The following is an 11,478-nucleotide window of genomic DNA, read 5'->3' as shown; positions in this document are numbered from 1 at the left end:
GCTCAGTGTTGATGCGTTTTTTCTGGCCCTTGGATTGCTCTATGAGGAACCAAGTCTTGAGAACCAAGCTGAAAAAGCGTTGTTGGCCCTCTCTCAGGGGCAAGATGTAGCAGAGGTGTACTGCCAGAAATTTCGGAAATGGTCGGTGCTTACTCAGTGGAAGGTCTTTCTGAAGCCATTAAGAATGTCATGGTGGGGTTCCCTACGCCTGCAGGTCTGAATGAGTCAATGACTCTGGCTATTCAGATTGATCGGCGTTTGCGGGAGCGCAAACCTGCGCACTATTTGGCGGTGTCTTCTGAACAGACACCTGAGTCTATGCAATGTGATAGAATTCTGACCAGAAGTGAACGGCAAAATTATAGACGGCAAAATGGGTTGTGCTTTTACTGTGGTGACTCAGCTCATGTTATCTCAGCATGCTCTAAGCGCAAAAAAAAGGTTGATAAATCTGTCACCATTGGTACTTTACAGCCTAAGTTCATTTTGTCTGTTACCCTGATTTGTTCCTTGTCATCTTACCCGGTTATGGCTTTTGTAGATTCAGGTGCTGCCCCGAGTCTGATGGACTTGTCATTTGCCAGGCGCTGTGGTTTTGTTTTGGAGCCTTTAAAATTCCCTATTCCACTAAGGGGAATTGATGCTATGCCATTGGCTACGAATAAACCTCAGTACTGGACACAAGTGACCATGTGCATGACTCCTGTTCATCAGGAGGTGATTCGCTTTCTTGTGCTGCATAATTTACATGATGTTGTCGTGTTGGGTCTGCCATGGTTGCAGACTCATAATCCAGTCCTGGATTGGAAAGCAATGTCTGTGTCAAGTTGGGTTTGTCAGGGAATTCATGGCGACGCTCCTGTGGTGTCAATTGCTTCATCCACTCTTTCTGAAGTCCCTGCGTTTTTGTCAGACTACCAGGATGTATTTGATGAGCCCAAACTCAGTTCTCTACCTCCGCATAGGGATTGTGATTGTGCTATAAATTTGATTCCTGGTAGTAAGTTTCCTAAGGGACGACTTTTCAATTTGTCAGTGCCGGAGCATGCTGCCATGCGGAGTTATATAAAGGAGTCCTTGGAGAAAGGACTTATTCGCCCCTCCTCCTCCCCTCTTGGTGCGGGGTTCTTTTTTGTGGCTAAGAAGGATGGTTCTCTGAGACCTTGTATTGATTATCGCCTTCTAAATAAAATCACAGTCAAATTTCAGTATCCTTTGCCATTGTTATCTGATCTGTTTGCTGACATTAAGGGGTCTAGTTGGTTCACCAAGATAGATCTTCGTGGTGCGTATAACCTTGTGCGTATTAGGCAGGGTGATGAATGGAAAACTGCATTTAATACGCCAGAAGGCCATTTTGAGTACTTGGTGATGCCTTTTGGACTTTCTAACGCTCCTTCTGTCTTTCAGTCTTTTATGCATGACATCTTCCGCGAATATCTGGATAAATTTATGATTGTGTATCTGGATGATATTCTGTTTTTTTCTGATGATTGGGAGTCCCATGTTAAGCAGGTCAGGATGGTGTTTCAGGTCCTGCGTGCCAATGCTTTATTTGTGAAGGGCTCAAAATGTCTTTTTGGAGTCCAGAAGGTTTCTTTTTTGGGTTTCATTTTTTCTCCTTCTACTATTTAGATGGACCCAGTCAAGGTTCAGGCTATTCATGACTGGACACAGCATACATCTGTTAAGAGTCTTCAGAAGTTCTTGGGTTTTGCTAATTTTTACCGTCGCTTCATTGCTAATTTTTCTGGTGTTGTTAAGCCTTTGACGGATTTGACCAAGAAAGGTTCTGATGTTACTAACTGTTCACCTGCGGCTGTGGAGGCCTTTCGGGAGCTGAAGAGCCGGTTTTCTTCGGCTCCGGTCTTATGTCAGCCAGATGTCTCTCTTCCTTTCCAGGTCGAGATTGATGCTTCCGAGATTGGAGCGGGGGCTGTTTTGTCACAGAGAAGCGCCGATGGCTCTGGGATGAAGCCATGTGCTTTCTTTTCAAGAAAGTTTTCGCCTGCCGAGCGGAATTATGATGTCGGTAATCGGCAGTTGTTGGCTATGAAGTGGGCATTTGAGGAGTGGCGACATTGGCTCGAGGGAGCTAAGCATCGTGTGGTGGTCTTGACTGATCACAAGAATCTGATTTATCTCGAGTCGGCCAAGCGGCTGAATCCTAGACAGGCTCGTTGGTCGTTGTTTTTCTCTCGTTTTGATATTGTGGTCTCGTACCTGCCTGGTTCGAAGAATGTAAAGGCTGATGCTCTTTCTAGGAGTTTTGTGCCTGACTCTCCTGGAGATTCAGAGCCGGCTGGTATTCTCAGAGAAGGGGTGATTTTGTCTCCCATCTCCACAGATTTGCGACGAGTGCTGCAGGAGTTTCAGGTGGATAGACCTGACCGTTGTCCACCGGAGAGACTGTTTGTCCCGGATAGATGGACCACCAGAGTTATTTCCGAGGTTCATTCTTCGGTGTTGGCGGGCCATCCTGGAATATTTGGTACCAGAGATTTGGTGGCCAGGTCCTTTTGGTGGCCTTCCTTGTCGCGGGATGTGCGTTCCTTTGTGCAGTCTTGTGGAATTTGTGCTCGGGCTAAGCCTTGCTGTTCTCATGCCAGTGGGTTGCTGTTACCTTTGCCTGTCCCGAAGAGGCCTTGGACGCACATTTCCATGGATTTTATTTCGGATCTCCCTGTCTCTCAGAGAATGTCTGTCATCTGGGTGGTGTGTGATCGTTTTTCTAAGATGGCCCATTTGGTGCCCTTGCCTAAGTTGCCTTCCTCCTCCGAGTTGGTTCCGCTGTTTTTTCAAAATGTGGTTCGTTTGCATGGGATCCCTGAAAATATTGTTTCCGACAGAGGATCCCAGTTTGTGTCTAGATTTTGGCGGACCTTTTGTGCTAAGATGGGCATTGATTTGTCTTTTTCGTCAGCCTTCCATCCTCAGACGAATGGCCAAACCGAACGAACTAATCAGACCTTGGAAACCTATTTGAGATGTTTTGTTTCTGCTGATCAGGACGACTGGGTGACTTTTTTGCCATTGGCCGAGTTTGCCCTTAATAATCGGGCTAGTTCTGCTACTTTGGTTTCTCCTTTTTTTTGTAATTCGGGGTTTCATCCTCGTTTTTCCTCGGGTCAGGTGGAGCCTTCTGACTCTCCTGGAGTGGATGTTGTGGTGGATAGGTTGCATCAGATTTGGAATCATGTTGTGGACAATTTGAAGCTGTCACAAGAGAAGGCTCAGCGCTTTGCCAACCGCCGTCGCTGTGTGGGTCCCCGACTTCGCCTTGGGGACTTGGTGTGGTTGTGTTCTCGCTTTGTTCCTATGAAGGTCTCCTCTCCTAAGTTCAAGCCTCGGTTTATCGGTCCTTATAAGATTTTGGAAGTCCTTAACCCTGTGTCATTTCATTTGGACCTCCCAGCATTGTTTGCTATTCATAATGTGTTTCATCGGTCGTTGTTGCGGAGGTATGTGGTGCCTGTGGGTCCTCCGGTTGAGCCTCCTGCCCCTGTGCTGGTTGAGGGAGAATTGGAATACGTGGTGGAGAAGATCTTGGATTCTCATATTTCTAGACGGAGGCTTCAGTATTTGGTTAAATGGAAGGGCTATGGTCAGGAGGATAATTCCTGGGTTGTCGCCTCTGATGTTCATGCGGCCGATTTGGTTCGTGCCTTCCATGTGGCTCACCCTGATCGCCCTGGGGGTTTTGATGAGGGTTCGGTGACACCTCCCCAAGGGGGGTATTGTTGTGAACTCTGTTTTCAGGCTCCCTCTTGTGGTCACAGGTGGTATTGTGTGACTTTTGTTTTGGGCTCCCCCTGGTGGCTTTGTTTGTTATCCTGCGGGTCTGTGGCTGATCAGCTGCCTCGTTATTCACTTGGGAGTTTCCTATTTAGCTCTGTTCCACTTCCACTTGTTGCCGGCTGTCAATGTACTCAGTGCTATTCTGATTACTCCTGATTATCTTCGGTTTCAGTCTCTTCAGGAGAAGCTAAGTTCTGTTTAATTATTTTTTGCTCATCAGTCTGCAATATGATTTCTGTGTATGATGAGTTTAGTCCAGCTTGCTAATATGTGATTTCTTCTGCTGGTTTGCTCTGGGGTACAGAGTTGCTTTCCCTGCACCGTTAGTTGGTGCGGGGGCTCGAGCGATCTCTGTGTGGATATTTTTGAATAGGGTTTTTAATTGACCGCACAGTTCCCTTCCTATTTTCTGCTTTCTAGTGTTAGCGGGCCTCATTTGCTAAATCTAATTTCATCTCTGCGTTTGTGCTTTCCCCTTGACTCACCGTTAATATTTGTGGGGGCTATTCTATATCTTTGGGGTCATTTCACTGAGGCAAGTGGGGACTTTCGTTTCCCTCTAGGAATAGTCAGTTTCTCAGGCCGTGAAGAGACGTCTAGAATTTTCAGGTACGTTCCACGGCTGCCTATAGTTGTTTGCGGATAGGATCAGGTTGCGGTCAATTCAGTTACCACTTCCCCAGAGTTTGTAGTCGGTTTAGTTACTTAGCTAGTCCTACTTGCGATCCTTGCCACTAGGATCATAACAGAACAAGCAGAGATGTATGCAAACAGGGACTTGCAGCAGACATATGGTTAATGGAAAAAAAATAGTGTTTGCTGCGGACAAAAAGATAATGGCAGGATAGCTGGGAAAAAATTAGCCAACTGGTTATGTTCTGGTAGTGATGAGTTATTTTGATTGCACAATCTGAGGTGTGATCAGTGCCTAGAAATTGGTAATCTGAAAATTCGATTGCAGAGATAGGTATAGAGTGCACCTAGATAGAGCTTGGAAATAAATACTAGTAGTGTATCATAACCACCATTCGTCAAACTCAATTTGACAGGTGCCCCGCCCCTATTAAGATGTATCAAAAGGGTGTAACCCCTCCTCCCCGCCCTGTCAGCAGCTGCCTCTCCTTGTCTGGCTGTCAGCTTGTGATATAGTATGATATTGTTTGATACAGCAATTATTATCCCAGTATTGTTTTTTATATTAGATTTTTTTACATATTGCTAATTGGATACATTAACACAAACAGTTGTTTGTGGCACATATGTGTAAAATTGTGTTTTTATAACACACGGTGCCCCGTTATACAATTATATCCTAGTTGTTTTGGGGTCTTCTGTAAGCTGTATTTTAGAGACAGCTGGCCACTGTACATTTAGAATGAAACAGCATATTTTTCAGCTTCTAACGCAGTTTCTCATTTTCATGAGTTTTAAGAGGTCGTGTTATGTGTGATAAGGGGCTACATGCTCGTGTGGTTAATAGATAAAATACAGATATAATATACCAATTCACCAACAGTGACCGGCTTACACATAACTCGTCAATAATCAAGGGTAGATATACAATACACGTCTTGGTGTACCAGTATGTATCAGACTGCAATGGCACATCACACAGCTTGCTGTAGTGAATAGAGCTTCTATATGCAATTGTGCTGAGAGTGCAATCTGTTATCAGTGCAATACTGCTAGCTATCAGTGTGAAACTTTCAGGCACGTACAGTATATTCTGGACATATTATGTATAATTATTAGTTAATTTTTCACTAAAATGATCATTTCTGCCCGAACAGCGGATTAAACTTGACAATTTTGACAAAAAACTATCATATATTAATGCTCGTATTTTTTGATCATTTCTGCCCGAACAGCGGATTAAACTTGAAAATTTTGACAAAAACTATCCTATATTAATGCTCGTATTTTTATTACACTCACCCCCGGGTCATATTATGTATAATTATTAGTTAATTTTTCACTAAAATGATAATTTCTGCCCGAACAGCGGATTAAACTTGAAAATTTTGACAAAAACACTTCAATAATATAAAAATTCTTACAGAATATAAAAAGCAAAAACATTAATTATGTATGTACACATGCATGATTTAGCTTAAAAGACATATTATGTATAATTATTAGTTAATTTCTCACTAAAATGACACAAAATTGTGTTTTATAATACACCATGCTGTTTATTCATTATATGTTGTATTAAATAGAGTCTAACTGTCACATTACACGTCTTGCTGTACCAGTATGTATCAGACGGCAATGGCACATCACACAGCTTGCTGTAGTGAATAGAGCTTCTATATGCAATTGTGCTGAGAGTGCAATCTGTTATCAGTGCAATACTGCTAGCTATCAGTGTGAAACTTTCAGGCACGTACAGTATATTCTGGACATATTATGTATAATTATTAGTTAATTTTTCACTAAAATGATCATTTCTGCCCGAACAGCGGATTAAACTTGACAATTTTGACAAAAAACTATCATATATTAATGCTCGTATTTTTTGATCATTTCTGCCCGAACAGAGGATTAAACTTGAAAATTTTGACAAAAACTATCCTATATTAATGCTCGTATTTTTATTACACTCACCCCCGGGTCATATTATGTATAATTATTAGTTAATTTTTCACTAAAATGATCATTTCTGCCCGAACAGCGGATTAAACTTGACAATTTTGACAAAAAACTATCATATATTAATGCTCGTATTTTTGATCATTTCTGCCCGAACAGCGGATTAAACTTGAAAATTTTGACAAAAACACTTCAATAATATAAAAATTCTTACAGAATATAAAAAGCAAAAACATTAATTATGTATGTACACATGCATGATTTAGCTTAAAAGACATATTATGTATAATTATTAGTTAATTTCTCACTAAAATGACACAAAATTTATGTATAATTATTAGTTAATTTCTCACTAAAATGACACAAAATTGTGTTTTATAATACACCATGCTGTTTATTCATTATATGTTGTATTAAATAGAGTCTAACTGTCACATTACACGGCTTGCTGTACCAGTATGTATCAGACTGCAATGGCACATCACACTGCTTGCTGTAGTGAATAGAGCTTCTATATGCAATTGTGCTGAGAGTGCAATCTGTTATCAGTGCAATACTGCTAGCTATCAGTGTGAAACTTTCAGAGGACTGTGTTATGTGTGATAACTTACCGAAGCAGTAACAGCAAAACACAGATGTAGAAGTGCAAAAATGCCAGTCACTGTATGAGTTTTAATAGACTTTAATAAAGTATGTATCAGACAGACGTGATATTTCCTAAGGCAGCTGAAATGAATTTGCCTCTGTAATCAGAGCAGTGTATTTTATACACAGGGCTCCCATATAATGAATAGTGCTTCTATATGTATTTGTGCTGAGAGTGCATTCTGCAACCAGAGCAATACTGCTAGCGACCAGTGTGAAACTTTCAGACAAGCACAGTATATTCTGGACATATTATGTATAATTATTAGTTAATTTTTCACTAAAATGATAACTTCTGCCCGAACAGCGGATTAAACTTGAAAATTTTGACAAAAAACTATCCTATATTAATGCGCGTATTTTTATTACACGCACCACAGGGCATATTATGTATAATTATTAGTTAATTTTTCACTAAAATGATAATTTCTGTCCGAACAGCGGATTAAACTTGAAAATTTTGGCAAAAACTATCCTATATTAAATGAGTCACGGCTAATTTGATGACCCAATTTTTATCATTTCAATACTATACATTAACTAAATGCTAGAGCTTATGTTACAATATTTTATGTTTATTTTATAACATATTAGACTTTCACATTATTTGTAGCGGTTTGTGTGGGTGCTAGATTATGTATATTCTGTGTTTCTGCACTATTATTTGTTGAAAATTTATCACTAAATCGATAATTTCTAACAACGGCGTCTTTTGTAATATGCAACAACTCATATTTGTGGCTTCTTTTTCTATTTGCAGTGTAAGCTCAGCACGGGGCTATGTTATCTTATCTAGCTTAAACAGACTAGCTGGCTACACCCAACAAAGCATCAAAAAGAAACTTTGATGACACAGATATAACTCAGCTAACTAAATGCTAGAGTTTCGGTTTTCCTTTAAAAATATGAATATTATTGAATAGTCTCATATTCCATCTCCGACAATAGACTCTAAGCATTTTTCATATTATTTGTAGACACTCTAACGGACATATTATGCATAGCCCCATGTTTTGACAAGTATGAAGCGGCGTGTTTTTATACGTTCATAACAATCATAACCACTATATTGCAAACGTTTAAACGTGTATTTTATTCACAGTTCTCACTAGTCAGGTTTAGATTTATTTAAATTCAGAGGTGGTGTGTATGTACACAGGAATGATTTAGTTTAAAAGCATATAGTTCAGCGATAATGTCTGGCGTTGGACAAGCAGTTATCAATCTTTCATACGTATCACAGAAAGATTTTAGTTTGAACTGTGCGAGTTTAATTTCTGCGTACTGGCCAGCCATGGCAATAAATATTTTGATGTGTTCAGCATTCCACACAGGGGTCCCCCTGTAACAGGAATGTTCAGCAACAGTGTGTTTTTTACTAACGCGGTGCCGCGGCACTGCGCGTTTCTTTAGAGGTAGCACATTGTCAAAATCGCTAGAAGATCCCGCAAGACCAGAATCTGCAGACTGTGCAGCATGGGGTATCCCTATATTGAACGGACCTGTGGGGGACCACATACCAACAGAGAGCTGCTCATATTCTCTGTTTTCAGAAGTAACTTGTGGTATGTTATCGGTGCTATCGGACTCCTGAGTTATGCAGGGGCTGTCGTTCAGCGCTGCAAATCTCTTTCTTGAGGCGTTCTTAGATTTTTGACAGGGAATCTTGGGAATTGGATTCCCGGTGTGTTTGGGTGCCGCGTACCCTTCCGCACGAGCCTCAACACAGATGGGCGAAAGAGGCGCTGTTCTCACAGCCACATCCGCTCTTTGGGTATGATTCTGCGCAGACCCGTAATTACAGCATTGCAAATCTCGTGGCTGAAGATCAGGCGTATCTAAAAGAAAAGATACAGGTGTCAGTTAGCCGCAAAACCATCGTAAAATTGGAAAAGCTGCATGGCTGTAGTTATCCACGAAGCGGCGTAATATTTGAAAACTTACTGGCGTCCGTTACCCATGAAATCGCTGTAACAACAGTTGCATAAATCCAGTATAGGCCAGGGCAGATATATACTTACAAGCATGAAACAGGGAGCTGCACCCCCCGCAGCTCCTGGTTTAATGCCCCAGCGCATTGTTCAAACGCGTCGAGACGGAGATATTCTCTTTTTCAAATAGAATTTTTCCGACCGCTAATTTACCAGTTGTAAATAAGTTATAACTAAATTATAACTACCACAGAAAAGCGAGAATCGTATGTATTTCAAGTGAACCGCCACCTTTTCTTTTCCAGAGACACCCGCTTAACGAATTTCCACGGCTTTTAGGCGCCGCGTCATTCTTGACATCTACGATCACGACGTCTGAGTCCAGGTCTTCACACGGTTCGGGAGCATGCCGGTCTTCCGGCATATAGACCGAGGGATCCGTGTCACTATCTGCATGAGAAATTACACTTAGTACGCGTTTACATACAAAGGATTAAAGCATCCGACATAGTATAATATAGTTTTACGGTATGGGCCCTGTTTATGGTGTATCCGTTAATAATTTAGTATTATACTGGCGACTAGCTGCGTAATTTGTTTAATAATTTAACCCTATATTTATTATGACATAATTTATGTAATACAATAGTTAATAGCTGCCATAGTTTCACGCCATAGCCAGTATTTGTTCTGCATAAATCGCGTTTGGCTGTGGCGCTACGGGATTAACACAGATTATATATATATATATATATATATATATATATATATATATATATATCTTTCTTACATGTGCTACAGGAAAGACCAATATCTTGCTACAGTGTTACATTGACATTTTTCCCGGAGAATCTAATTACCTGTGATAAGGTGTAGAGCAGGGCCAATAACTTCTAACGCTTCAGCAGCTACGGATTCAAAGAGTTCATAATTCTGCGTGTTGAAATTATTGCGATAATCGGGAGACAGACACTCCTCTTAAATAAGAAAGAATGAAAGAATATATAATTAATATAAATTACTTAATCCGTGTCACCCGATACCCTGTACATTATATTCGGTATAATACCTAGGGGGGTGCTTGTAAGCGCTGGCTTGTATTGAGCGCGCTGATATTGGGATTCCATCTTAAATAAAAAGGGGGAAAAGTTTTGTTTCTATACCGCCGATAAATACAGTTTAAAACTATGTTACAAAAATAAACGTTACATATACCGACAATAAATACAGTTTAAAAATATGTTACAAAATAAACGTTACATATACCGACAATAAATACAATTTAAAAAATATGTTACAAAAATAAACGTTACATATACCGACAATAAATACAGATTAAAAATATGTTACAAAATAAACGTTACATATACCGACAATCAATACAGTTTAAAACTATGTTACAAAAATAAACTTTACATATAACGCCAATAAATACAGCTTAAAACTATGTTACAAAATATGCGCTACCGGCAAACTTACTTTTTCAGAGAGTAGCCCAGAGCAGCTGTCCAGATGGGTGAAAAAGTGTCTTTAAGATTCTGTATGACAAAACTTGAGGCGCTTGACCAGCATTTAAAGACAAAACACCGCCCACAAGTTCTGACAGAGTAGGCTATTTTATACACCTCAGCAGCATATTTATGCACCCGCGGCATAAATATGTTTATACGCGGCAGAAAGACGGATATCGCTTTTTTCTGCATTTAGCTAGGGAAAAATGTCAATGTAACACTGTAGCAAGATATTGGTCTTTCCTGTAGCACATGTAAGAAAGATATATATATACACTCACCGGCCACTTTATTAGGTACACCATGCTAGTAACGGGTTGGACCCCTTTTGCCTTCAGAACTGCCTCAATTCTTCGTGGCATAGATTCAACAAGGTGCTGGAAGCATTCCTCAGAGATTTTGGTCCATATTGACATGATGGCATCACACAGTTGCCGCAGATTTGTCGGCTGCACATCCCAAAGATGCTCCATACAAGGCAGGATGGATCCATGCTTTCATGTTGTTTACGCCAAATTCTGACCCTACCATCCGAATGTCGCAGCAGAAATCGAGACTCATCAGACCAAGCAACGTTTTTCCAATCTTCTACTGTCCAATTTCGATGAGCTTGTACAAATTGTAGCCTCAGTTTCCTGTTCTTAGCTGAAAGGAGTGGTACCCGGTGTGGTCTTCTGCTGCTGTAGCCCATCTGCCTCAAAGTTCGATGCACTGTGCGTTCAGAGATGCTCTTAGGCCTACCTTGGTTGTAACGGGTGGCGATTTGAGTCACTGTTGCCTTTCTATCAGCTCGAACCAGTCTGCCCATTATCCTCTGACCTCTGGCATCAACAAGGCATTTCCGCCCACAGAACTGCCGCTCACTGGATTTTTTTTCTTTTTCGGACCATTCTCTGTAAACCCTAGAGATGGTTGTGCGTGAAAATCCCAGTAGATCAGCAGTTTCTGAAATACTCAGACCAGCCCTTCTGGCACCAACAACCATGCCACGTTCAAAGGCA

At 40.9% G+C, this 11,478-nt stretch overlaps 1 long non-coding RNA gene across 1 annotated transcript; it reads right to left on the bottom strand.

Annotated features, from left to right (window-relative positions):
• Positions 1–9,395: 9,395 nt before the first annotated feature.
• Positions 9,396–10,204, bottom strand: LOC143818019 (uncharacterized). Its single transcript, XR_013224262.1, has 3 exons — positions 10,036–10,204; positions 9,827–9,943; positions 9,396–9,416 (listed from the first exon to the last, which is right to left on the bottom strand). It is a non-coding gene; the product is annotated as an uncharacterized LOC143818019 (long non-coding RNA).
• Between the last annotated feature and the right edge of the window lie 1,274 nt (positions 10,205–11,478).

This window comes from Ranitomeya variabilis, chromosome 3 (genome assembly GCF_051348905.1).
Source record: "Ranitomeya variabilis isolate aRanVar5 chromosome 3, aRanVar5.hap1, whole genome shotgun sequence".
NCBI classification, from domain to species: Eukaryota; Metazoa; Chordata; class Amphibia; order Anura; family Dendrobatidae; genus Ranitomeya; species Ranitomeya variabilis.
Note: the sequence above shows the minus strand (reverse complement) of the source record. Positions and strands in the feature narration are given on the sequence as shown.